The sequence below is a fragment of the Hylobates moloch genome, unplaced genomic scaffold (genome assembly GCF_009828535.3).
Source record: "Hylobates moloch isolate HMO894 unplaced genomic scaffold, HMol_V3 SCAFFOLD_3, whole genome shotgun sequence".
Lineage (NCBI taxonomy): Eukaryota > Metazoa > Chordata > Mammalia > Primates > Hylobatidae > Hylobates > Hylobates moloch.
The window spans coordinates 41,899,671-41,925,818 of record NW_026652278.1 but is presented as its reverse complement, the minus strand read 5'-3'; the positions used below and the strand labels follow the sequence as shown (position 1 = coordinate 41,925,818).

Here is a 26,148-nt window from a genome sequence, read left to right as displayed (position 1 = left end):
TAAATTGTGGGCAGTTCAAGGAACATCTCTGCTGTGTAATTTCTCTTTCCTCTCCTCTCCAGAGGTGGGAGAAGCAAGCCCTCAGAAGATGCTGCAAGTAGCTGGTTGGTGGAAGTTTTTCACTCTATTTTCCATAAAACCAAGAATCAATGAGAATTAGTGGGAATGTCCCCTTCCCCATTTGGGACAATGGATGAGTTGAAGGGGAAGAGTCTGTTTACCGGATGGTGCATGTGCAGAGGCCATCAAGAAAAGGTGAGCTTGCTGAGTGGGTACGTTCATTGCTAACCTTGGGTACGCACGAACAAGTTGTGATGTCTTGCAGGCAACATGGCTTCTGATCCTTCCTTTGGATGCAGCAGTCTTTTAAAAAAATATATTTCATAATAATAATATGAATTTCTCTCTCTTGGTTTTTGTTTCTGTTTTGTTTGTGTGTTTTTCTGTCTCGTTTAGGGATGGGAGTAGGAGGGGAGAGGAAGAAAAAATGTCATTTGTCGATTAGATCCTAAACAAACAGAACTCCTGTATGGCTGAGTCCAACCTCCGGCAGCATAGGGGAATTGGGCAGCACTTGCCTGGAAAAACTGGCTTCAATCAGAAGCTTTTCAGGGCTTTTTTTCAAGGAGAATAAGAAGTCATGGATTATTTCATAGAGACTGTGAAAAGTGGAATCATCTCTCTACTTGAGAATCACTGTGTAATTTGAAGATAATCTTGACATTTTCAGGGTCATCGGGGAAATTTCAGGGGGCAGGCATTCCAATTTCCTTTCCTTTTCCTCCTGTAAATTCCGCTACCATCTCTTCTCTGCCAGCTTTTGCTCTTGCACCTCCTCCTCCTTCTGCTGCTTAAGCTCCCACTCCTCCCATTTCTTCGTTTCTTTCTCCTGGTCAGCCCTGGGAGAAGCCAAGTAGGCCTCATCCTGCTTTTGTCTCAACACCTGGGTCTGTTTTCTTTCTTCCCTTTCCAGGCATCTCACACCAGGTAAGTCTGGTTTGTATCCATGATAGATGTCAGTTGGTTAATGAGGTCATCCGGTTGAAGGAGGCCTTCTAGCCATCCCACCACAGCCATCCGCTGATCCTTCAGCATCACCATGGCCAGGAATGGATAGGTGTTCTCTCATAAAGCCCACAAGACCCCGTATCCCTCAGGTTTGTTTGTAGAGCATGCACAGAAGAGCATCCTAGAGAAAGAATTTTAGTGAAATAACTTTGGGTTCACAGAGTGTGTTGCAGCAAAACTTATCAGAGACCTGTTGATCATCTCCAAGAAGATAAACCAAAGAGTGAAGCTCCAGCTTGGCATCATTAAGTGCCTGGCTGCGTGTTCTGGGCTAGAAGACAAGGTGTGCCCTCCCATATTTCTATTCAAACGCTAGCACAAATGAAACAATGTCCCCAACAGGGTCAGTGATCTGGCTGCGAAGGTCAAGCCATATAAAACAAAGGGCAAACCTAAATATATCAAGTATCGTGTAATAGGTAGACTGGAATGGAAGCATTATCAAGTAATAACCCCATCCAAGCAGACCCCGTGGTTTTGGTGTTGAGACAACATAGCTGTAGATCCTGTGGTCAGCTGTATTAACCTGCAGGGGTGGGGACGGAGGCGGGTTGAAAACACTCCATACACCATCTTGTTCATTCAAGCTGTCCTGTTCAGCAACCTCTATGTTCCAGTTATGCTGTTCCAAGGTATGGCGACGCTGATCCATAGATTCTACGCCAGTTAGATCTTGAAACTGCAGCAGCTTCTCTGTCTGCTCCTGTGTTAGATCCTGCTTCTCAGACATCGCCTCTATACTCCTGCAGAGTTTTATTATTTAACCTTTTATATCTATATCTAATATATCTGCAATTGCTTTTGAGTGAGAGCAGGGTAAATATTCATTTTCGTATGGATATCAAATTGTCCCAGCACCACTTATTGAAGACTTTCATTTCATTACTATACTACAGTTTCATCTTTGTCATTAATCAGATAACTGCATATATTGTGGGTTTGTTTTTAGATTTTCTATTCTGTTGCATTGGTCTATTTGTCTGTCTTCAGGCCCATGAGCTTTGTTATTTTAGCAATATAACAAGTCACAATATCTGGTAGTCTAAGTCCCCAGCCTTCTTCAGAATCGTCTTGACTGTTCTTGGTTCTTTGCATTTCTAGATGAATTTCAGGATAAATTTGTACATTTCCACAGAAGGAACAAAAACAACTACTGGGACTGTTACTAAAATTGAATTAACCAATAAATTCATTTGGAAAAAATTGACGTCTGGGTGGTTTTGTGATGGATTGATTTAGCTAGGCAATACTATATCTCCCAGAATTCTTTTCCCTGATGGTTTTTGGTTAGGGTGGACCATATGAGGCCTTTCTTGCAAGAGATTTGGAGAGCAGAAGTAAAGTAGCAGCTATAATTTTTATGTTCATATGTCAGAACAGGCATTGTTATAGCTCATGTACATTGTAGCTAATCTCTTGGCTCACCTTTGTTGGTGTGGAAACAACAGTCAGGTTGTAATTGCTCCAAATTACCCTGAATCCTCTTTCAACCCCTCCAGCTCCTTAGCAAGTGGCACTAGTTTCTACCGCTGGACACCCACATCACGAAGGCTAGAGGCAATGAGACTTAAGCTGATCCAGGTTCTGCCTCTGTTCTACCCCCTAATATCCTTCTTTCCTTCTCAACTGTTTGTCATACAGATTTCAAGGTCCAGCATTGGACACAGAGACAACAGCCTTATAGAGGCGGTTTTACCAGCTCCTATATTGTGCAAGGTTAAATTCCTATAACGAATCATACATACATATGCATGTGTTTATATTTATGTATGTATATATATATATATAGTGTGTGTGCACATGTGCATGTATGTGTGTACAGTCATGAGTTGCTTAATGATGACGATACATTCTAAGAAATGTATCATTAAGCAATTTCATCATTGTATAAATATCCTAGAGTGTACTTACACAAGCCTAGATGGTACAGCCTACTCCACAGCTAGGTTATATGGTATAGCCTATTGCTCCTAAGTGACAAAGCTGTACAGTATGTTACTGTACTGAATACTGCATGTAAATGGTAACACAACGATATTTGTGTATCTAAACATATTTAAAGAGCATATGCTTGCTCTATGCTATTACCACTGCTACAGCATCACTAGGCAGCATAAAGTTTTCAGCTCCATTATAACATTATAACATCGTATATGCAGTCTGTCATTGACCAAAACTTTGTTATGAGATGCGTAAGTGTATTTATTTATCTTATCTTAGTGGTTCTGCCTCTCTGATTGAAACCTGACTGATTTATATTCTCTGAGGAAGTTCTGTAAGATTAGTGTTACCTCTTCCTTAAATATTTGAAAGAATTCACCCATAAGGTTATCTGGGCCTGAATACTTCTTTATGGGAAGGTTTTAAATTACAGAAGCAATTTATTTAGTAGCTTTGAGTCTATAAAACATTGGCAAGTTGTGTTTAATATCACCTTTTTATATTTCTCATGCCTACAAAATCTGTAGAAATGTCCATTTTTCATTTCTGATGTTGGAATTGTGTGCTTGCTTGCTCTCATTTGCTCATGCTATCTCCCTCTTTCTCTCTTTCCCTTTGATTTATTTGCTAGAGGCCTGTCAAATTTATTATTATTTTCCAAGATCCCACTTTTGGTTGTGTTGGTTCTCTCTATTGTGCACTTGTTTTCTGTTTAATCAATTTATTTTCTTACATGTATTATTTACTTCCTTCTACTTTGGTAGATTTATTTTGCTGGGTTTTTTCTAGTTTTTTTTTTTTTTTAGATAAATATTTAGAGTCTTCATTTCAACCTTCCTATTTTCTTTTTTTTTTTTGAGACAGAGTCTCATTCTGTCGCCCAGGCTGGAGTGCAGTGGCACGATGTCGGCTCACTGCAAGCTCTGCCTCCGGGTTCACGCCATTCTCCTGCCTCAGCCTCCCAAGTAGCTGGGACTACAGGCGCCCGCCACCAAGCCCTGCTAATTCTTTTGTATTTTTTAGTGGAGACGGGGTTTCACCATGTTAGCCAGGATGGTCACGATCTCCTGACCTCATGATCCGACCGCCTCGGCCTCCCAAAGAGGTGGGATTACAGGCGTGAGCCACCGCGCCCAGCCAACCTTGCTTATTTTCTAATAGTATGCATTTTAAAGCTGTAGAATTCTCTATAAGCACAGCTTTAGTAGAAGCTATGGGTTTTAATGTTATATTTTCATTATTATTCAATTCAAAATACTATCTAGTTTCCAAGTTCTTATTTGAGCTCTAATGTATTTAGAATTATACTGCTTAATTTAATAACAGTTGAGGGTTTTCCAGTTAACTGTCATTTATATCTAGCTGGATTTCACTGTTTCAGAGAACACAATCTGTATGGTTTTAAACCTTTGAAAACTTTATGTATACTTTATGGCTCAGCATATGGTCAATTTTAATAAATGTTCCACATACACTTGAATTGAATGCATATTCTGTTGTTGTTGGCTGTAATGTTCTGTATGTGTGTTAGATTAAATTTTGTTAATCATATTGTTCAGATCTTCTATATACTTGCTAATGTTTTGTCTGCTTGTTCTACCAGCTTTTGAGAGAGCTACGTGAAAGCATCCCACAATGACTGTGGATTTTCCTATTTCTCCTGGTTCTGTAAGATTTTTGCTTCATATACTTTAAAACCATTTACTGGGTGTATATAGGTATAAACTTGTTATATCTTTCTAAAGGATTCACCCTGTCTTACTCAGTTTGGGCAGCTATAACAAAATACCCTAGACTGAATGACTTAAACATTCAACATTTATTTCTCACAGCTTTGGATGCTAGGAGATCCAAGATCAAGGTACCAGCACATTCATTGTCTGTGAAGGCCTTCTTTCTTATTTGCATATGGCTGCTTTTTTTTTATCCTCACATGGCAGAGACAGAGATCATCTCTCTCGTGTCTCTTATTATAAGTGCACTAATCCCATCATGAGACTCCACTTTCCAACCTCATGAACTACCTCCCAAAGGCCCCACTTCCATATACCATCACAATGGGGATTAGGGCTTCGATAGAGGAATTTGAGGGGGGAACAGAAACATCCAATCTATAGCACACCTGTTCCAAATCATTAAATGTTTCTCTATTTCTAGTAATATTTCCTGTCTTAAAATGTTCTTATTTATATTGATACAGCTACATTCATTTTCTTTTGACTAGAATTTGCATGATATACTTTTTAACCCATTTACTTTAAACTGTCTACGTTCTTATATCAAGCTATGTTTCTTACAAGCAGCTATAGCAGAGTTTTGTTTTCTATCCAATTTCTGACAATCTTTTAATTGGAATGTTCAGTACATGTACATTTAATACAATATAATAAGAAATATATAATATCATTACTAATATGTCTACCATTTTATTACTTGTTATCTCACCCAACTGAGTTTTTTTCTCTCATTTCTTACTTTCCTTTGGATTTAATTAAATAATGCAATATTATTCTATTTTTCCATCTATTAGTTATACTTTTTTAGTTGTTCTTTTGGTGATTAACCTAAATATTGCAATTTATTACAGTCTATATTAGTTTTCTAGGGCTGTCATAACAAATTACCTCAAACTAAGTGGCTTATAACAACAAAAATGTTATAGTTCTGGAGACTAGAAGTCCAAAATCAAGATGTGAGCACGTTTAGTTCCTTCTGAGGGCTCTGAGAAACAGCCTGTTCCATGCTTGTCTCCTAGCTTCTGATGACAGCCAGTAATCTTTGGCATTCCTTGGTGTGATGGTTAATAATGAGTGTCAACTTGATTGGATTAAAGGATGCAAAATACTGCTCCTGGTGTGTCCGTGTGGGTGTTGCCAAAGGAGATTAACATTTGAATCAGTGGACTGGGAAAGGCAGACCCACCCTTAATCTGGGCAGGCACAATCAAATCAGCTGTCAGTGTGGCCAAAATAAAAAGCAGGCAGAAGAATGTGGAGAGATTAGACTGGCTTAGCCTCCCAGCCTACATCTTTCTCCTGTGCTGAATGCTTCCTGCCCTCAAACATCAGGCTCCAGGTTCTTGAGCTTTGGAAACTCAGACAGGCTTCCTTTCTCCTCAGCTTGCAGATGGCCTACTGTGGGACCTTGTGATCATGTGAGTTAATACTCCTTAATATACTCCTTTTTATGTATACATCTATCCTATTAGTTCTGTCCCGCTAGAGAACCCTGACTAATACACTTGACTTGTAGGTGCATCACTCCAATCTAATCTCTGCCTCCATCTTCCCATGGTATTCTCTCTGTATCTCTTGGCCTCACATGGCTGTTTTCTACTCTATGGTGTCATTCTACTCCAGTATGCCCTCATCTCTACTTTAATTACATTGGAAATGACCCTGTTTCCAAATAAGGTCAGATTCTGAAGTACTGGGGTTAGGACTTCAACATACCTTTTGAGGAGGACACAATTTAACCATAACACAGCCTAAAATTTTTTTTTTACCAGTTCCCTGACAATGCTAGTACTTTAGAACACTTTAACTCCATTTACCATATCTTGTCTTTTGTTTTGTTGTTATTGTATATTCAATTTTATATATTTTACATTTTTTAAATTTTTCCTTTTGTTTTCCTTTTTTTGAGACAGTGTCTTGCTCTGTTGCCCAGGCTGCTGGAGTGCAGTAGCATGATTATGAATCACTGCAGCCTCAAACTCCTGGGCTCAAGTGATCCTTCCATCTCAGCCTCCTGAGTAGCTAGAACTACAGGCACACACCACCATGCCCAATTAATTTTTGTAGAGATGGGTCTCACTATGTTGCCCAGGCTGGTTTTGAACTGGCCTTGAGAGATCATCTCACCTCATCCTCACAAAGTGCTGGGATTATAAGCATAAGCCACCAGACTTGGTGAAATTCTGTATGTTTTAACTTCTAAACAGCATTACTGTTGTTGCTTTATACAGTCAAAATCCATTCATATATACCCATATATTTAGCTCTTTCATTACTCTTCATTTTTTTTCCACTTTCTTTTTCCATCTTAGAACATTTGCTTTCCCAGTTTTTTCTAGTCTACTGGGACTCCAGTTACATATATGTCAGACCTGTTCATTATGTCCCATTTGTCTCTGAAATTCTTTTTTTTTTTCTTAATCTATTTTCTCCATATTTTTCTCTATTTTCTTGAATACATTTATTATAGTCGTATTTAAATATTTGTTGACAGCTATAATTCTGGGTCACCTGTCTTATTTCTCTCCCCCTCTCTCTTGCTCTCTGCCTCTCTCTCTGTCATTTTGTCCTATTTCTTGGTATGCCTAATACTTTTTGATTGACAGTCAGATACTATCTTGAAAAATTACAGAAGTTCTGGATGATGAAGGAATCTCCAGAGAGGGCTCATCCTTTCCTCTGATAGGTAGGTAGAGTTAGAACCAGCCACTTCAATTCAATCAGGAACCGAGCTAACTCAAAGTTAGGCTGCAGTTTTACTAAGGCTTTTTCCACCTCTTCTTTTATTTATTTATTTATTTTAGAAACACTCTGTTGCCCAGGCTGGAGTGCAGTGGCACAATCCTAGCTCACTGAAGGCTCAGACACCTGGGCTCAAGCAATTCTCCCACCTCAGGTTCCCAAGCGGCTAGGACTACAGGTGCATGCCACCATGTCCAGCTAAATTTTTTTATGCATATTTTTAAGAGACAGGGTCTCACTTCATTGCCCAGACTGGTCTCAAACTCCTGGCCTCAAGCACCTCAGCCTCCCAAATTGTTGGAATTACAGGTGTGAGCCACTGCACACAGCCTCTTTCTACCTTTGTATTACTGCCACCCTAGAGCATAGCTGCTTAAGTTCCAACTAAAAGCCTGGGACTTCTCCAGGTTCCAGCCTCCATGTCATGTTCTGAACTCTAATCCTTGACTCCTCAGCCGTGTGCAACTGCCGGGAACTCCATTCTTTGCCTGGCTTCTTAGGTTCCTGAATTTTATAGCTTCAGAATTCAGCAAAATGGAAAAAAACAAAAACAAACAAAACAAAACCACCCTGCTGGGCATGGTGGCTCAATCCTGTAATCCCAGCACTAAGTGTGACAATTTCTTGAACTCAGGAGTTTGAGACCAGCCTGGGCAACATAAGAAGACCCCGTCTCTACAAAAAAATAATAATGATAATAAAACAATTATTCAGGCATGGTGACATGTGCCTGTAGTGCCAGCTACTTAGGAGACTGAATTGGGAGGATCACTTGAGTCTGGAGATTGAGGCTGCAGTGAGCTGTGATTGCGTCAATGCACTCCACGCAGGACAACAGGGAAACCCTGTCTTAAAAAAAAAAAAAATGGTCAATTGCTGGGCCCAGCTTTCTGTCCCTCCAGTCTACAATATGTATTTCTTCACACCCACAGGATTGACAAATGCTCTGATGGCTACTCTGCCTTCCAGCAAAAGCCCTTTCCCCAAGCCCTTTACTGGGTTTTCAGTGACATTCCTTGAGCCCAGAATTGCGAAACTCCCCATGGGAAAATATTGCTGCAGAATGTCCTTTCAGCTCTCCACAGTTCTCATCTCTCCAGAATCTTGACTTCTCAAGTTCTGCATTGCCTTAGCAGCTTCCCAATACCCAAAAAGAGCTTTTGGGTTTTTTTAAATCCAATTTTTATACTTTTTCTTAAAGGGTGCATTTTTCTGCTGTAAGTTACTCTGCCTGGCTAAAAGTAGAAATCCTAACCACAAAGTTTAGATCTTCCGTTTCAATGAAGCTATTGATTATGTTCAGGAAGTTAGACTGCTAAATAAGAGAGTTTCTCGTTTTTTTCATCAGGTATATCATGGACTTTAAATCCAAACTGTATAGTAATTAGTGTGCCCTATGGGAAAACATGAATTTAAATTAACAAAATAATGTCATTGGACTATTTTATCAAGAAATTAATGAGAAAAATAAATATGCAAAATAAAAAAGTACAATTAATAAAATACATTGAAAACAAATTTTATTCAAGATTGAAGCAAAAATGTTAAATTTATTTTATGTTGGTATAGACAACTTAATCAAACTATAAAATAAAAGTGGAATTCTTTCCAAAAGTGGTATAGCTCAGTGAATTACTAGCAGAGGCTTTTTTTAACCTCAGAGGTACAGAATTGAGTTGATAATATTAATTTCTTAGCAAGCTACCATCATTTATCCATGTTAAACCCCACTTTTTAAATGTTTTAATGTAATTATTAGCTTTTTCCTTTATCTCAAATCCCCAGTTCTCAATTCAATTTCCTTTCATAAGCTCTATCTTTTACATATTTTAATTGATACATAATCATTATACATATTTATGGGGTACATAGCGATTGTTTGTTTGTTTGTTTTCAACACAAGGTCTGGCTCTATCCCCCAGGCTAGAGTGCAGTGGCATCATCTTGGCCCACTGCAACCTCTGCCTCCCAGGCTCAAGCCATCCTCCTACCTCAGCCTCTGGAGTAGTTGGGACTACATGCACGTGCCACCACACCTGGCTAATTTTTGCAGTTTTAATAGAGACGGGGTTTCACCATGTTGCCCAGGCTGGTCTTGAATTCCTGGGCTCAAGCAATCCGTCCACTTCAGCCTACAGTGATGTTTTGATACATACAAAGTATAGTGATCCGATCAGGGTAATTAGTATATCCATCATTTCAAACATTTATCATTTCTTTGTGCTGGGAACATTCAAGATCCTTCTAGATATTTGAAACTATGTAATACATTATTGTTAACTATAGTCATCCTACAGTACTATAGAACACTAGAACTTTTTCCTCTTATCTAGCTAGTTTTATAGTTTTGGTCTCACATTTAGGTCTTTGTCATGCCAGACCCTTATTGACTTCAGTCAACAGAGGCTGAAGAAGAGGCCCAGAGCCAGTGAACAAGACACAGGGCTTATTGAGAAGCCTTATATACAGGGCAGTCCGGTGGCAATGGACTGGGCAGGAGAACCACAACTGCTTATAAAAAGCATGCAGTTTATATAGTATTTTCACATAGCACCCTTCCCCTAGCAATCTCCACCTGGCAACCTTCATTTAACCCAAAACAAAGTACCTTGATCCCCTATGATACCTGAGTTCCACAGGATATCCCAGAAGGTTCAGATGTTCCTCACAGATAAGGAATGAATCTGTGGGTTGGCTGTTCCCAGGTTCCTTAGCTCAGAAGTCTGAACATACATTCTTAAACCATAGGGTCATTCTTAAAGTATGCTTAAGTTATTGCTGCCAGGTGTACCTGCCATACAGTCTTTGATCCATTTGAGTTTACTTTTGTATAGAGAGAGTGGGGAGAGACAGACAAACATTTAGGTCCAGGAAGCTTGCCCATAATGAAACTATGGCAGGGGCCAGGAAGGAAGATTGTAAACAAATAATATTACCTTCCACATTATTATTATTATTTACAAAATTTTCATACACCCATGGGTCTATTTGAGTTTTAAATTCTGTTCCAGGGTTGGGCTCAGTGGCTCACGCCTGTAATCCCATCACTTTGGGAGAACTAGGCAGGAGGATAGCTTGAGCTAAGCAGTTCGAGACCAGCCTGGGCAACATAGTGAGACCTCATCTCCACAAAAAATTAGACAGGCATGGTGGCACGTGCCTGTAGTCCCAGCTACTTGGGAGGCTGAAGTGGAAGACCACTTGAGCCTAGGAGGTTGAAGCCAAGGAGGTTGATGCGAGCCAAGTTCGCATCACTGCACTCAAGCCTTAGCAACAGAGTGAGACCCTGTCTCAAAAAAATGAAGAAGTAAAATTATGTTCCAATCGTCTAGTTTCCTGTTCCTCCGACAAAAACATAAGTTTCTATTATTATAACTCCATAATATACTTTCATGTCTTGTAGATTAGGCTCCTTTCTCTGCCCTTTTTTATAAAATTGACTTTCCTAATTTTTACTCCTTAATTATTCTATATAAATATGAGAAAAAGTTTGATTTCCTCAAAAATTCTAAAACTTTAATTAGAACTGCTTTTATTGATTAGTCAGGGGAGGACTGACATATCCACACAGTGATTTAAGACAATAAGAGACCATCTTACACTTACTATGTTATTAAATAATACTAAGTGCAGGTGGGGATACTAGAAAACTGTTTATGGTTGGATGGAATGGTGCTGCCATTTTGGAGAACAGCATGGCAGTATTTAATAACATTAGATGTGTATAAATGTTATGATGTAGCACTTCCTCTAATGAGTTTTTACCCCAAAGAACAGTTGTAGAGATATGCAACGAGACATACACAAGATATTCATTGCAGTTGTTTGTGGTAACTAAGAGTTGGAGAAAACTTACATGTCCTTTTATAAAGTAATGGATAAGGAAACTATATAAGCATATGATCGAATATAATGCAATGATCAGAAGCTGCCATTGAGAAAGGCATGGTGGCAAAAAAGCAAAAATTAATCAGGTTTTAGAATTACATTTATTAAATAATTTAGGTGTAGTTACAGACATGGAATTGACTAGAAGTAAACTGATCAGAACTCTATTAAGTTTTTGAAGGAATTATTTTGCCAAAAACAAAAACTAAAAAATGGAGTCAACAACAGAATCTGGACTAAAAAAAAATTTTTTTTGACTATTCTAGTCTTAAAATAAACTTCTTGTAATCCTAACACTTTGGGAGGCTGAGTTAGAAGAATTGCTTGAGGCCAAGAGTTCAAGACCGGCCGGGCGCGGTGGCTCAAGCCTGTAATCCCAGCACTTTGGGAGGTCGAGGCAGGCGGATCACGAGGTCAGGAGATCGAGACCATCCTGGCTAACACAGTGAAACCCCGTCTCTACTAAAAATACAAAAAATTAGCAGGGCGTGGTGGCGAGCGCCTGTAGTCCCAGCTACTCGGGAGGCTGAGGCAGGAGAACGGCGTGAACCCGGGAGGTGGAGCTTGCAGTGAGCGGAGATTGCGCCACTGCACTCCAGCCTGGGCGACAGAGTGAGACTCCGTCTCAAAAAAAAAAAAAAGAGTTCAAGACCAACCTGGTCAACACAGTGAGACCCTGTAACAAAAAAAAACAAACAACAACAACAACAAAAAACACAGGCCAGGCATGGTGTCTTATGTCTGTAATCCCAGCACTTTGGGAGGCCGAGGCGGGCGGATCACTTGAGGCCAGGAGTTTGAGACCAGCCTGGCCAACATGGCGAAACCCCATCTCTACTAAAAATACAAAAATTAGCTGGCCGTGGTGGCACATGCCTGTAATCCCAGCTACTTGGGAGACTGAGGCACAAAATCCGGTTGAGCCCTGGAGGCGGAGGTTGCAGTGAGCCGAGATCACACCACTGCACTCCAGCCTGGGCGACAGACGGAAACTGTCTCAAAAAACAAAACAGAACAAAAAAATCAGGTTCTGAAATTTGCATAGCTGAAAGCAGGCTGAGAAAGCTGTGCAGTCTCCAAGGACATATTCCTCAACAACCTCTTCAGGTATGGCTGTGAAAAATAGACAAAGAAGAACATCCGGCAGGAAAAACCCAAGAACCATGAAAAACAGTGGATAAGGGAATGCCTCAAAGGGAGTAGAACCCAGCTCTAATCACAAATTAGCCTACACCCCAGGTAAGAGGAATTCACAATGCATGCCTCAGAAGATTTTATCATTGTAATGAACCAGCGATTACTATGTGTCTCCCATTATTTTTCTTTTCAAGTTAAGAATTCTTAATTGTAGCCATCTAGCCCTGTCCCTAATGAATGTATTAGGTATGTGGGAGTAGGAATAAGAATAGGTGCAAATAATTTATCTCTTTAGTTCATGGGTGGCTTGACCACAAGAAGCCACTTCTACTGTTTATCACTGGGAAATCCTAGAACTTGAATTGGATGCACTGACTGAATGATACTTTGAGCAGTCACTCTTAAGATAAGGTGTATCTTATGTGTGGGAAGAAGAGAGTAAAACAGATCTATTTACCAGAAGAGTGAACTATGGCAGAAATTGGTCAGACATTCTGCAAACCTATTTTTTCTCTCCTAGACGCTCAGCTAGACCATATTTCCCAGCCTCCCTTTTGGTGAGGTGCAATTATATGACTTTCACCCTATGGAAGGTGGAAAGAGTGATGATTATACACCACTTTCAGACTTGGCTTGTAAAAATCCACCAATCATTCCTTCACTTTCTCTCCTCATAGTTGGCTGGATAGTGACACTTAAAACCACAGCAAAAGATGGCCGAGCTTCTACCAGCCTAGGTTCCTGAATGACCGCATGGAGCGTGCCCCAGCCCCTGCTGACAGTTGGACTTTATGTGAGTGGGAAATTGTTATTACGTTAAGCCACTGATATTTCAGGAGTTATGGCAGTTAGCTTAATACATGAATACACTTTAAACCAGAAATACCAGTTTTTAAAAGCTTTTCACCTAGAGGGAACATGTAAAAACATTGGTTATGGTAGTTGGGGTTAACTTTTGTATTCATCACTTAAAAAGATAGGTAAATATAAAAACACCCCGGAGCCTAGGAAAAAAACAAAAACAAAACAAAACAAAAAGATAGGTAAATAAAAATGAAGCATCTGGAAGCAATGTACTAGATGAATGTACAATGAGACGGATAAACCTCAAGAACATAGTGTTGATCGAAAAAAGCAATGAGTAGAATTATAGATAGCAGTAGTACAATATCATTGATGTAATTTTGAAAGAAAATGGGGACAAAAACTATAGCACAATAACACTGATATAAATTTAAACACATAAATACACAAAACGGTATTATATATTTTTCAAAGATACACACATATCCAAGGGTATATACCCAACATGTCAGGGAAGAAGAATGGGTCTGGGAGTCAATTGAATGGGAAAAAAAGAAAAGAAAGGGGATATTGCAGAAACAATGGTGATAAAGTGCCATCAACTGAGGGCTATGATTGACTCAGTTTTCTGTATCTATGTGATAGATGCTGCAATATGCCACCCAGATTTCTTCTCCAGGCATGGAAAATTTGTTCCCCCAGCTGCTAAAGTGCTGCAGGAAGACAGTCCTCAGCTCTCAGTCCTCTTTGGGGATTGCTGTGGCAAAAGAAAATGGAGGTCCAAGATGATACCTCCTTCCAAGAGTAGCTCACATACAATGATTGAGAGGTGCCTGTTCTTGCTTCAACTTGGGACAATTTTGAAGGGCCATCCCAGATCCAGAGCTTGTCATCAGGTTGATTAATTGATTACACTTCAACTTCTCCCTCTACCCAATCCTGCTTTCTTTCCCTCCCTTCCACAAGTGCTGATCCCAAGACCACTGCCTAATAAATGGCCTGCACACTAGTCTCCATCTCTTCTTCAACTGTATCTCCACCTCTTCTTCCTGAAGCATCATGCTGTGACACAAATGTTAATGTATGTTCGTGTATCTTAACCCTTGTTGCTATATATTTCCCTTCTGCTCACCTCTATTTTTCAAGTTTATAGCAACGTTTTGTGAAAATAAATAAATATAAAAGTTTTTACAAAATATCATGAGAATGTATTTCTATAGTATAAGCTTCAGCAATAACAAAACATGCTAGAATTTCTGCCATGAACATAAAATAGCTAAAAGTACCCTAGCCATTGAAAAGAAATCATCCTTATTTATCAAGAAAACTTAAAGGAATACAAATGATGAAAAAATAAATAGACATGTAATCAGTTCCCATTAGGTAGCAAGTTAAATGCCAAACCAAAGCTTCCTCATTAAATCAGTTGTGCAGTTGTGTTATTTCCAAACTCCTACAACATCACACATGAGTAGAAGTCACTTAGAAACCTCTTTAATTCTCTTAATACTTGTTCATTTAATCCACTTGCCTAGACTGTTGTTCTCTTGTGAGCTTTTGATGAGTTTTCAATCCTATGGGTCCCTATGTTTGACAAGTGTTTCCTACAACTAACTGTGTTATTAGCTTCCCAAGGTTGCTGTAACAAAGTGCCATAAACCTCGTGGTTTATAACAACAGAAATTTATTCTCTCACATTTATGGCAATGAAAAGTTCAAAATCAAGATGTCAGCAGGGCCATGCTCTGTCTGAAACACTTTATGGCAGAATTCTTCCTTGCCTATTTTAGCTTCTAGTGGTTGCCAGCAATCCTCACATGAGTTTCTCCCTGTGTGCCCTCTCCTCTTCCTTTAATGTAATCACTAAATGCAGTGATTACATTTAGGGCCCACCCTAATCTGATATGACTTCATCTTAATATACATCTTAATTACGTTTGCAAAGATCTGATTTCCAAATAAGGTCCCATTCTGAGGTTCCAGGTGGATATGAATTTGGGAGGGACACTATTCAACCCAGTAAAGTTTGCCCTCTGCTTCCCCAAAATTCACACCCATCCCATGCACAAAATACATTCACCCCATCCCAATATCCTCAAAAGTCTTAACCCATTCCAGGATTAACTCTAAATTCAAAATCTCCCCTAAACATCCACTAGTAAAGTTCCAAATATCATTATCTATATAATCTAAACCAAGTATGGGTGAAACTCTGGGTATGGTCCATCCCAGGGCAAAATTATTCTCCATCCACAGATTTGTAAAACTAGAAAACAAGTTCCCTGCTTCCAAAATACACTGATGGAACAGGCATAGGCCAGGCATTCCCATTCCTAAACTAAAAAATTGGAAGAAATGAAGGACTTACTTGTTTATAGCAAGTTCACAACCCAGCAGTGCAAATTCCCTCAGGTTTCAAAGCCTAAGAGTAATCCTTTGTGGCTTGATGCTATGTCCTCTGGGCCCTCTGAGGCAGGAACTCCTTTCTCTCTGACCTCTGCATCCATGGCTCTGCCCTCAAAAGTCATTCCTCCTTCATTTTGTCTTGTCTCTGTCCCTTTCAGTCCAGGCTGGCAGTGTTTCTGCTGGTATAAAAGTCTCAAAAACTTTGTAAGTCTTTCATGAATGTCAAGGAGTCTCACATTGTTAGACATGAAGGTGCTCCATGGGTCCTTCCTGGATAACCCCATCTTTATTGCAGGCTGTTACTGAGATGGTTGACTGGATCCCTAAATCACACACCTAATGTCTATCGCAAACAGCTGTCCAGCTACACCTTAGCCCTTTCTTCATAGCATGCTATTTGGATAGCGTAAGAATCTTCCAAATGATCAACTCTTGGTTTCTTTTTCCTTAACAGTACATTTCTCAATGTATCTCCTTCTTCTCTCATTTTACTGTAAGCAGCAAAGAGAAATCTGGCTGCACCTTTCATACTTTGCCTGGAAATCTCCTAATCCAAATATCCAAGTTCTTCTTTTACAAGTTCTACTTTTCACCGAAAAGTGGAGCATAATTCAGCCAAGTTTTCTGCCACTTTATGACAAGGATTGTCTTTTCTCTAGTGTCCAAGAATATGTTCCCCATTTATATCTGGGACTTCACCAGAAGCACCTTTATTGCTCATATTTCTAGAAACATTCTTTTAATGGTAATATATATATATATATGCCTTAACACGATAGAAGCTTTCTCCATAGCTCTCCTTCCTTCTTTCTGAGCCCTAACCAGAAGTCCCTTAAACTTCAGTATTTCTACCAACAATCTCTTCAAGGCAACCCAGGCTTTTTCTGGCATGCACCTAAAAATTCTCCCAGCCTCTACCCACTACCCAGTTTCAAAGCCACTTCCACATTTTCAGGTATTTGCTACAGCAGCATCTCACTTCCCAGTACTACCATGTTTATTAGTTTCCCAGGGCTGCCATAACAAAAGACCACAAACTAGGTGGCTTATAACAACAGAAATTTATTCTCTCACAATTCTAGAAGCTTGAAGCGTATAATCAAGGTGTTGGCAGGGCCGCGCTCTCCCTGAAGGCTCTAGGAAAGGACACTTTCTTGCCTCTTCCAGCTTCTGGTGTTTACCAGCAATCCTTAGTGTTCCTAGGCTTGAAGATGCGTCACTCCAATCTCTGTCTCCATCCTCCATGGCCACATTCTGAGGTGCTGGGTGGATATGAATATCCAACACATTTCAATCTGGTATAGTCTTTTTCTGCCGCCTTCTTATTTCTGTTTTAACTCACTGTCTCCAAGTCCAAGCTGTTCAATTCCCTTTATAATGAAGAGAAAAATAAATGTTGGCAAGGGAAAGTATTCTGTTTAAAGTTAAGAAAACTACTTGTCAGAGTCAGTCCCATAGTTGCTTTAATCATATGTATAAGTACCCCTGGAGTTATTTGTTGTACGTTTGTTTGTTTGGGGTGTTTGCTGCAAGCACCCACTGGTTCCACACAATCTTTTCTGGGTTCTGTTAGCTAGTATTCTATTCAGGAATTTTACACCTATGTTCATGAGTGAAATTGGCCTGTAATTTCTCTTTCTTGTTTCTTTCTTTGTTTGCTTTGGTTATACTAGCTTCATAGACTTAGGGAGTATTTCCTCTTTTTCTAGTCTCTGGAAGTTTGAACAAGATTGTAATAATCTATTCAATGACAGTTTGGTAGAATTTTTCTGAACAATTCTTTGGGCTCATTGTTTACTTTGCGGAAAAAATTTAAATTATTGATTGGTTTGACGTTAGGAAATCCATAAACATAATTGATTATGTGAACAGAACAAAAAAAAACACATCTCAATAAGTGTAGAAAAAAAAAGCATTTAGGCTGGACACGATGGCTCACGCCTGTAATCCCAGCACTTTAGGAGGCCAAGGCGGGCAGATCACGAGGTCAGGAGTTCAAGACCAGCCTGACCAACATGGTTAAACCTTATCTCTACTAAAAATACAAAAATTAGCCAGGCATGGTGGCACACACCTGTAATCCCAGCTACTCAGAAGGCTGAGGCAGGGGAGAATTGCTTGAACCTGGGAGGCAGAGGTTGCAGTGGGCCGAGATGGCGCCACTGCTCTCTTCAGCCTGGGTGACAGAGCAAGACTCCATTGTAAAAAAAATAAAAAAAAAAAAAAAAAAAACAAGAAAAAAAGAAAAACATTTAATAAAATTCAACATCGGATTATGTTTCAACATCTATTCATAACTACTAAAACATTACCAAAGCTAATGTTTTTTTAAAACATCATACCCGGGCATAGTGGCACATGCCTGTAGTCCCAGCTGCTAGGGAGGCTGAAATAGAAGGATGACAAGCCCAGGAGTTCAAAGCTGCAGTGAGCTAATGATAGCACCACTACACTCCAGCTTGGGCAACAGAGTGAGGGTCTCGGTATAGGAAAAAGAAAACAGAAGAAAAAAAAGAAAAACATCATTCTTAGTAGTGAAACTTAGCTGTCTTTTAAAAAACCAGAACATGACAAGCATGCCCAACATTAACACTTTTACTCAATATTATATTTGAGGTCTTAGCCAACCCAGCAAGGCCTAGGATTGGAAAAGGATAAATTTTTTCCACATATTCACATTCACAGATGATAAGACTGCCTAGAACACCCAAAACAATAGACAAATTGTTGGAAACAATGAGAGGGTTTGGCAAAATGTTTCTCTCTTTCTCTCTCTCTCTCTCTCTCTCTATATATATGTATATATAAATAAAACAATCCCTTCCCTTCCATATATATAATTTCTATACCTCAGCAAAAAATAATTCAGAAATATAATATTAAAGTCTTTATTATACAACTTTTCAAATATACACAAAAATTGGGAGGATAGCATAATGAACTCTCACATACCCATTACCCAGCTTCACTTCAACAATTATCAACACTTGGCCATTCTTCTTTCATCTCCCCTAACTTTTTTAATTAACTACTTAAAACTAAAAATAGTGACACTGTGTCATATGAACTATTTTAAACAAATGTCATGTCACCTTACCAGTAAATGCATATGAGTTTCTAATAAAAGCCTTTTATTTTTATCATAATGAACACGATTTTAGCATATAACCTAATCCAATTCATGCTAATACCTTAATATCATCTAATACCCAGTACGAATTAAAATGTATCAAAGTGCTTCAAAAATATCTTTTTACACTGGTTTGATAAGCCATACTTTTTTTTTTTTTACTATTATAGCAATAAAACAAGGATGTGTGAGACCTATATGAAGGAAACTGTAAAGCTTTACTGAAATTCTTTAAAGAAGAAAATAAATGAAGAGATATACCATGTTCAATGATGAGAGAACTCAATATCTTTAAAATCACAATAGTGAACTATAAATTCAGTGCAAGTCTCATCAGCATTCAAATGGGGTTTTCAAAGAACTTGAGCCTCTGATTCCAAAATTTATATGGGAGATCAAAATCTCAAGAAAAGCAAAGAAGGATATAGTGGAAGATTTGCCCTAACAGGTAACAAAACTTATTATAAAGCAATATTAAGATAGTATGGTGTAGGAGGAAGAATCTATAGATCAATCAGTGGAATGAAAGAGTCTATATGGAAGCTTGATGTGGCACTGCAGCTTTCTTCTTAAATGAGAAAACACTTACTAGATGGTATTGAGAGGTGACAGCGTGCTTGGCAGTCCTCACAGCCCTCCCTCGCTCTCTGCACCTCCTCTGCCTGGGCTCCCACTTTGGCGGCACTTGAGGAGCCCTTCAGCCCACCGCTACACTGTAGAGCCCCTTTCTGGGCTGGCCAAGGCCCGAGCCCGCTCCCTCAGCTTGCAGGGAGGTGTGGAGGCAGAAGCGCAAGCGGGAACCGGGGCTGCGCGGCGCTTCCGGGCCGGCTGGAGTTCCGGGTGGGCGTGGACTTGGCGGGCCCTGCACTCGGAGCAGCCGGCCAGCCCTGCCAGCCCCGGGCAATGAGGGGCTTAGCACCCAGGCCAGCGGCTGCGGAGGGTGTACTGGGTCCCCCAGCAGTGCCAGCCCACCTGTGCTGCGCTCGATTTCTCGCCAGGCCTTAACTGCCTTCCGGCGGGGCAGGTCCCGGGACCTGCAGCCTGCCGTGCCTAAGCCTCCCACCCCCCTCCGTGGGCTCCTGGACAGCCTGAGCCTCCCGGATGAGCACCACCCCCTGCTCAACGGCGCCCAGTCCCATCAACCACCCAAGGGCTGAGGAGTGCAGGCGCAGGGCGCAGGACTGGCAGGCAGCTCCACCTGCAGCCCTGGTGCGGGATCCACTGGGTGAAGCCAGCTGGGCTCCTGAGTCTGGTGGGGACGTGGAGAACCTTTATGTCTAACTCAGGAATTGTAAATACACCAATCGGCACTCTGTATCTAGCTCAAGGTTTGTAAACACACCAGTCAGCACCCTGTGTCTAGCTCAGGGTTTGTGAATGCACCAACGGACACTCTGTATCTAGCTACTCTGGTGGGGCCTTGGAGAACCTTTGTGTGGACACTCTGTATCTAGCTAATCTGGTGGGGCCTTGGAGAACCTTTGTGTGGACACTCTGTATCTAGCTAATCTGGTGGGGACGTGGAGAACCTTTGTGTCTAGCTCAGGGATTGTAAATGCACCAATCAGTGCCCTGTCAAAACAGACCACTCAGCTCTACCAATCAGCAGGATGTGGGTGGGACCAGATAAGAGAATAAAAGCAGGCTGCCCGAGCCAGCAGTGGCAACCTGCTCGGGTCCCCTTCCACACTGTGGAAGCTTTGTTCTTTCGCTCTTTGCAATAAATCTTGCTACTGCTCACTCTTTGGGTCCACACTGCCTTTATGAGCTGTAACACTCACCGCGAAGTTCTGCAGCTTCACTCCTGAAGCCAGCGAGACCACGAGCCCACCGGGAGGAACGAACAACTCCAGACGCGCCGCCTTAAGAGCTGTAACACTCACCACGAAGGTCTGCAGCTTCACTCCCGAGCCAGCGAGACCATGAACCCACCAGAAGGAAGAAACTCCGAACACATCCGAACATCAGAAGGAACAAACTCCAGACGTGCCACCTTAAGAGCTGTAACACTCACCGCAAGGGTCTGCAGCTTCATTCTTGAAGTCAGTGAGACCAAGTACCCACCAATTCTGGACACAGTATGAGGACTATCTGTTATTCTCCTGGGGATAAAATAAAAGAAATTGGATATCACACTATAATCCAAAATCAAGTCCATAAAGATTAAAAACTTAAATGTTAAAAGCAAAAATTTGAACTTTTAGAAGAAAATATTATATCTTTACAACCTTGAGGTAAGGGAGAATTCAGAAATAAACTTGATTAAAGGATGTACGCGGCTGGGCGCGGTGGCTCACGCTTGTAATCCCAGCACTTTGGGAGGCCGAGGCGGGCGAATCACGAGGTCAAGAGATCAAGACCACGGTGAAACCCCGTCTCTACTAAAAATACAAAAAATTAGCCGGGCGTGGTGGCGGGCGCCTGTAGTCCCAGCTACTCGGAGAGGCTGAGGCAGGAGAATGGCGTGAACCCGGGAGGCGGAGCTTGCAGTGAGCCGAGATTGCGCCACTGCACTCCAGCCTGGGCAACAGAGCGAGACTCCGTCTCAAAAAAAAAAAAAAAAAAGGATGTACAAATTTAACTATATTATAATTCAGACATCTTTTCATTGGGGTAGTGAAAAAACAAACTATAAACTTGGGGAAGATATTTTTCAACACATACAACTGATACAAGATTAATATCCAAAATAGATACAAAATGCCTACAAATCAGTAGCAAAAGATAAACAACATTAACACAAAAATGGGCAAAAGAAAAATAAGCATTTTACTGCAAGGAAATAGACCATAAACATAAGAAAAGATATTGCTGCATTTTGAATGATGTTATCTCATCCAAAATTCATGTTGAAACTTAATCCCTAATGCTGCAGTATTAAGAGGTGTGGCATTTGGGAGGTGATTAAGTCATGATCTTAACCTCTTGAATGGCATTAGCACCCTATTAAAGAGCTCAAGATTGAAGGTACTGTTCTGCCTTTCCGCCTTCACACAGTGCTCCTCTCCTCCAGAGGATGCAGTAACAAGGCACCGTATTGGAAGCATAAAGCAGCCCTCAACAGACATCAATCTTTTTTATTTTTTTATTTTTAGTTTTTGTGGATACATAGTAGGTGTATATATTTATGAGATACATGAGATATTTTGATACAGGCATGTAATGCATAATAATCACATCATAGAAAATGGGGTATCTAACCTCTCAAGCATTTTTCCTTTGTGTTACAAACAATCCAATTATACGTTTAGTTATTTTTAAATGTACAATTAAATTATTATTAACTGTAGTCACCCTGTTGTGCTACCAAATACTAGACCTTATTCATTCTTTCTTTCTGTACTCATTAACCATCCCTTTCTCCTCCCCTGACTCCCCTCCCTCCACCAAATACCAAACTTGCCAACATCTTCTTGGACTTCCCAGCCAAGTCCAAGAACTGTGGGAAATAAATTTCTATTGTTTATAAATTGCTCAGTCTCTCAGGGATTTTGTTATAGCAGCACAAACAGGCTAATATACTTGACTTTATTTGCTTTCTTTTTTAAAACTTTTTTCTTTTTTTTTTTTTGAGACAGAGATCTCACTCTGTCACCCAGGCTGGAGTGTAGTGGTGACATCATGGCTCACTGCAGCCTCAAACTCCTGGGCTCAGAAGATCCTCCCATCTCAGCCTCCTGAGTAGCTAGGACTATAGGCACACACCACCCCACTTGGGTGATGTTTATATTTTTTGTAAAGACTATCTCACCCAGGCTCTGTATTAACCATTTTTAAGTACAGGCATGCCTCAGAGATATTGTAAGTTTGGTTCCAGATCACCACAATAAAGCAAATATTACAATAAAGGGAAATCACATGAATTTTTTGGTTTCTCAGTGCACATAAAAGTTATGTTTACATTATATTGCAGTCTATTAACTGTGCAATAGCATTATGTCTAAAAAACCAATGTGCATACTTTAATTTAAAAATATTTTGGAGGAGGCAAGACAACTGAATAGAAGCTTCCACTGATCATTCTCCCCACAAAAACACCAAATTCAACAACTATTTACAGAAAAAAGCACCTCTATAAGAACCAAAAATCAGGTGAGTGATCACAGTGCCTGGTTTTTAACTCCATATTTCTGAAAGAGGCACTGAAGAGGGTAGGAAAGACAGTCTTAAATTGCTGACACCACCCCTTCCCCATCTCTTGCACAGAGAGAGAATCTGTGTGCTTGGGGGTCAGGAAGAGCACAGCAATTGTAGGATGTTGCATTGGAACTAGTGCTGCCAACACTGTGCAGAACTCAGCTGATACCCACAGAGGCAGCACTGAGATGAGCCCTAGCCAGAGGGAAATCACCCATCCCAGGGGTCGGAACCTGAGTTTCTGCAAGCCTCACCTCCGTGGGCTAAAGTGCCCTGGGGTGCTAAGGAAACTTGAAAGGCAGTCAGTCTAGGCCACAAGGACTGCAACTCCTAGGCAAGTCATAGTGCTGTGCTGGGCTTGGAGCCAGTGGACATGGAGGGACATGCACCTACTGAGGCACAGCCAAGGTAGCTAAGGGAATGCTTGCACCACCACTCCCCCTATCCCAGGCAGCATAGTTTGCAGTTTCAAAAGTGACCCCTTCCTTCTGTTTGAGGAGAGGAGAGGAAACAGTAAAGACGACTTTGTCTTGTGACTTGGATACCAGCTCAGTCTCAGTAAGATAAGGTACCAGGCAGAGTCCTAACGCATCTAGCTCCCAGACAGCATTTCTAGACACACCCTGGGAAGAAGGGAACCCACTGCCTTGAAGAGAAGGACTCAGGCCTGGTATGATTCACCACCTGCTGACTAAAGAGCCTTCGGGCCCTGAATAATCAGCAGTGGTAACCAGGTAGACACACCACGGGCCTTGGGTGAGACTCTCAGATATGCTGGCTTGTGGTGTGACCCCGCACATTCACAGCTGTGATGACAAAAAGGAGAGACTCCTTCTGCCTGAGAAAAGCAGAGGGAAGAGTAACAGGGACTTTGTCTTGCAACTTAGATACCAGCTCAACCACAGTGGGGTAGAGCACCAGGTAGAAGGCCCATGGGATTCCTGATTCCAGGCCTCAGTTCTTGGCAGGTATTTTTAGACCTACCCTGGGACAGAAGGGAACCCACTTCCCTGAAGGGTGAGTCCCAGGCCTGGCAGCGTTCACTACAGCTGACTGAAGAGCCTTTAGGCCTTAAGGGAACATCGATGGTAGTGTGGGAGTACTCCTCATGGGCCTGTGCTGGTGGTGACTGAGGGGAGAGACTCCTGTGCCTGGGGAAAGGAGAGGGAAGAGTGGGAAGGACTGTCTTGTGGTTTGGGTGCCAACTCACCTGCAGTAGAATAGAGCACCAGGTACATATCTCAGGTTTCCAACTCCAGACCCTGGCTCTTAGACAGCGTTTCTGGACCCACCTAGGGTCCAAGGGAACTCGTTGCCCTGAAGGGAGGGACACAAGCCTAATTGGCTTTGCCACCTGCTGACTATGGAGCCCTAGGGCCTTGAGCAAACATAGGCAATAGCCAGGGAGTAGATACAGTGGGCCTTGGGTGAGATCCAGCGCTATGTTGGCTTCAGGTCTGACCTAGTGCAGTCCCAGTGATGGTGATCACAGTGGTGCTTGTGTCACCCCTCCCCCAGCTCCAGGCAGCTCAGCACAGATACAGCAACTGTGTTTGTTTGGGAGGAAGTAAAAAAACAAGAGTGTCTGCATGATAATCCAGAGAATTCTTCCAGATTTTATCTGAGACCACCAACATTGTCCCTCTGTGAATATGCAAGAACCACAGTGTTACTGGGCTTGCGGTCCCCCCTAATGCAGATATGGCTGCAGTGACCAAAAACTTAGATCACAATACTCAAGTCTCTTTGAATACCTGGAAAGCCTTCCAGGGGTGGGTACAAGCAAGCCTAGACTGCGAAGACTACAATAAATACCTAACTCTTCAATGCTCAGAAACCGACAAACATTCACAAGAATCAAGGAAAACATGGCCTCACCAAACAAACTAAATAAGGCACCAGGGTCCAATCCTGGAAAGACAGAGATATGTGATCCTTCAGACAGAGAATTCAAAATAGTGTGTTGAAGAAACAAAGAAATTCAAGATAAATTCAAGAGAAGGAATTCAGAATCCTATCAGATAAAATTAACAAATAAATTTAAATAATTAAAAAGAATCAAGCAGAAATTCTGGAGTTGAAAAATGCAATTGACATTTTGTAGAATGAATCAGAGTCTCTTAACAGCAGAACTGTTCAAGCAGAAGGAAGAATTAGTGAACGTGGAGACAGGTTATTTGAAAATGCACAGCCAAAAGAGACAAAAAAGAAAAGAATAAAAAAGGATGAAGCACATCTACAAGACTTAGGACATAGCCTTAACAGGGTAAATCAAAGAGTTATTGAACTTAAAGAGGAGGTAGAGACAGAAATAAGGCTAGAAAGTTTATTCAAAGGAATAATAGCAGAGGACTTTCCAAACCTAGAAAAAGATATCAATATTCAAGTATAAGATGATAATAGAACAACAAGCAGATTTAACACAAAGAAGACTCCTAAAGCGATTTAATAATCAAACTCCCAAAGGACAAGGATAAAGAAAGGATCCTAAAAGCAGAAGAAAAAAGAGAAAAGAAAGAAAGAAAGAAAGAAAAGAAAAGAAAAGAAAGAAAAGAAACAGTTCTAATATTCCTGGCAGCAGACTGTTCAGTGGAAACCTTATAGGCCAGCAGAAAGTGGTATGACATATTTAAAGTGGTAAAGGAAAAAAACCTTTTACTCTAGATTAGCATATCTGGCAAAAATATCCTTCAAACATGAAGGAGAAATAAAGACTTTCTTAGACAAACTAAAGCTGAGGGATTTCATCAACAACAGACTTGTCCTACAAGAAATGCTAAAGAAAGTTCTTCAATCTGAAAAAAAAAAAAAAAAGGATTGAGCAATAAGAAATTACCTGAGGCTGCACGCGGTGGCTCACACCTGTAATCCCAGCACTTTGGGAGACCAAGGTGCATGGATCACCTGAGGTCAGGAGTTTGAGACCAGCCTGGCCAACATGGTGAAACCCTATCTCTACTTAAAATACAAAAATTAGCCGGGCATGGTGGCAGGCACCTGTAATCCCAGCTACTCGGGAGGCTGAGGCAGGAGAATTGCTTGAACCCAGGAGGCGGAGGTTGCAGTGAGCCAAGATCGCGCCATTGCACTCCAGCCTGGGGGACAAGAGCGAGACTTCATCTGGAAAAAAAAAAAAGAAAAGAAAGAAATCATCCGAAG

General features: G+C 40.9%; 1 long non-coding RNA gene and 1 pseudogene across 1 annotated transcript in view; both read right to left on the bottom strand.

Moving 5' to 3' along the window:
• Positions 1–490: 490 nt before the first annotated feature.
• LOC116480626 (FAS-associated factor 2-like) lies at positions 491–1,798 on the bottom strand (annotated as a pseudogene).
• A 14,970-nt stretch (positions 1,799–16,768) lies between these two features.
• LOC131383049 (uncharacterized) overlaps positions 16,769–26,148 on the bottom strand; it is a 17,759-nt gene continuing 8,379 nt past the window's right edge. Inside the window, exons 2-3 of the long non-coding RNA XR_009212760.1 lie at positions 20,867–20,954; positions 16,769–17,092 (exon numbers count right to left, since the gene is read on the bottom strand). This is a non-coding gene — a long non-coding RNA (uncharacterized LOC131383049). The remainder of the gene's footprint in view (positions 17,093–20,866; positions 20,955–26,148) is intronic.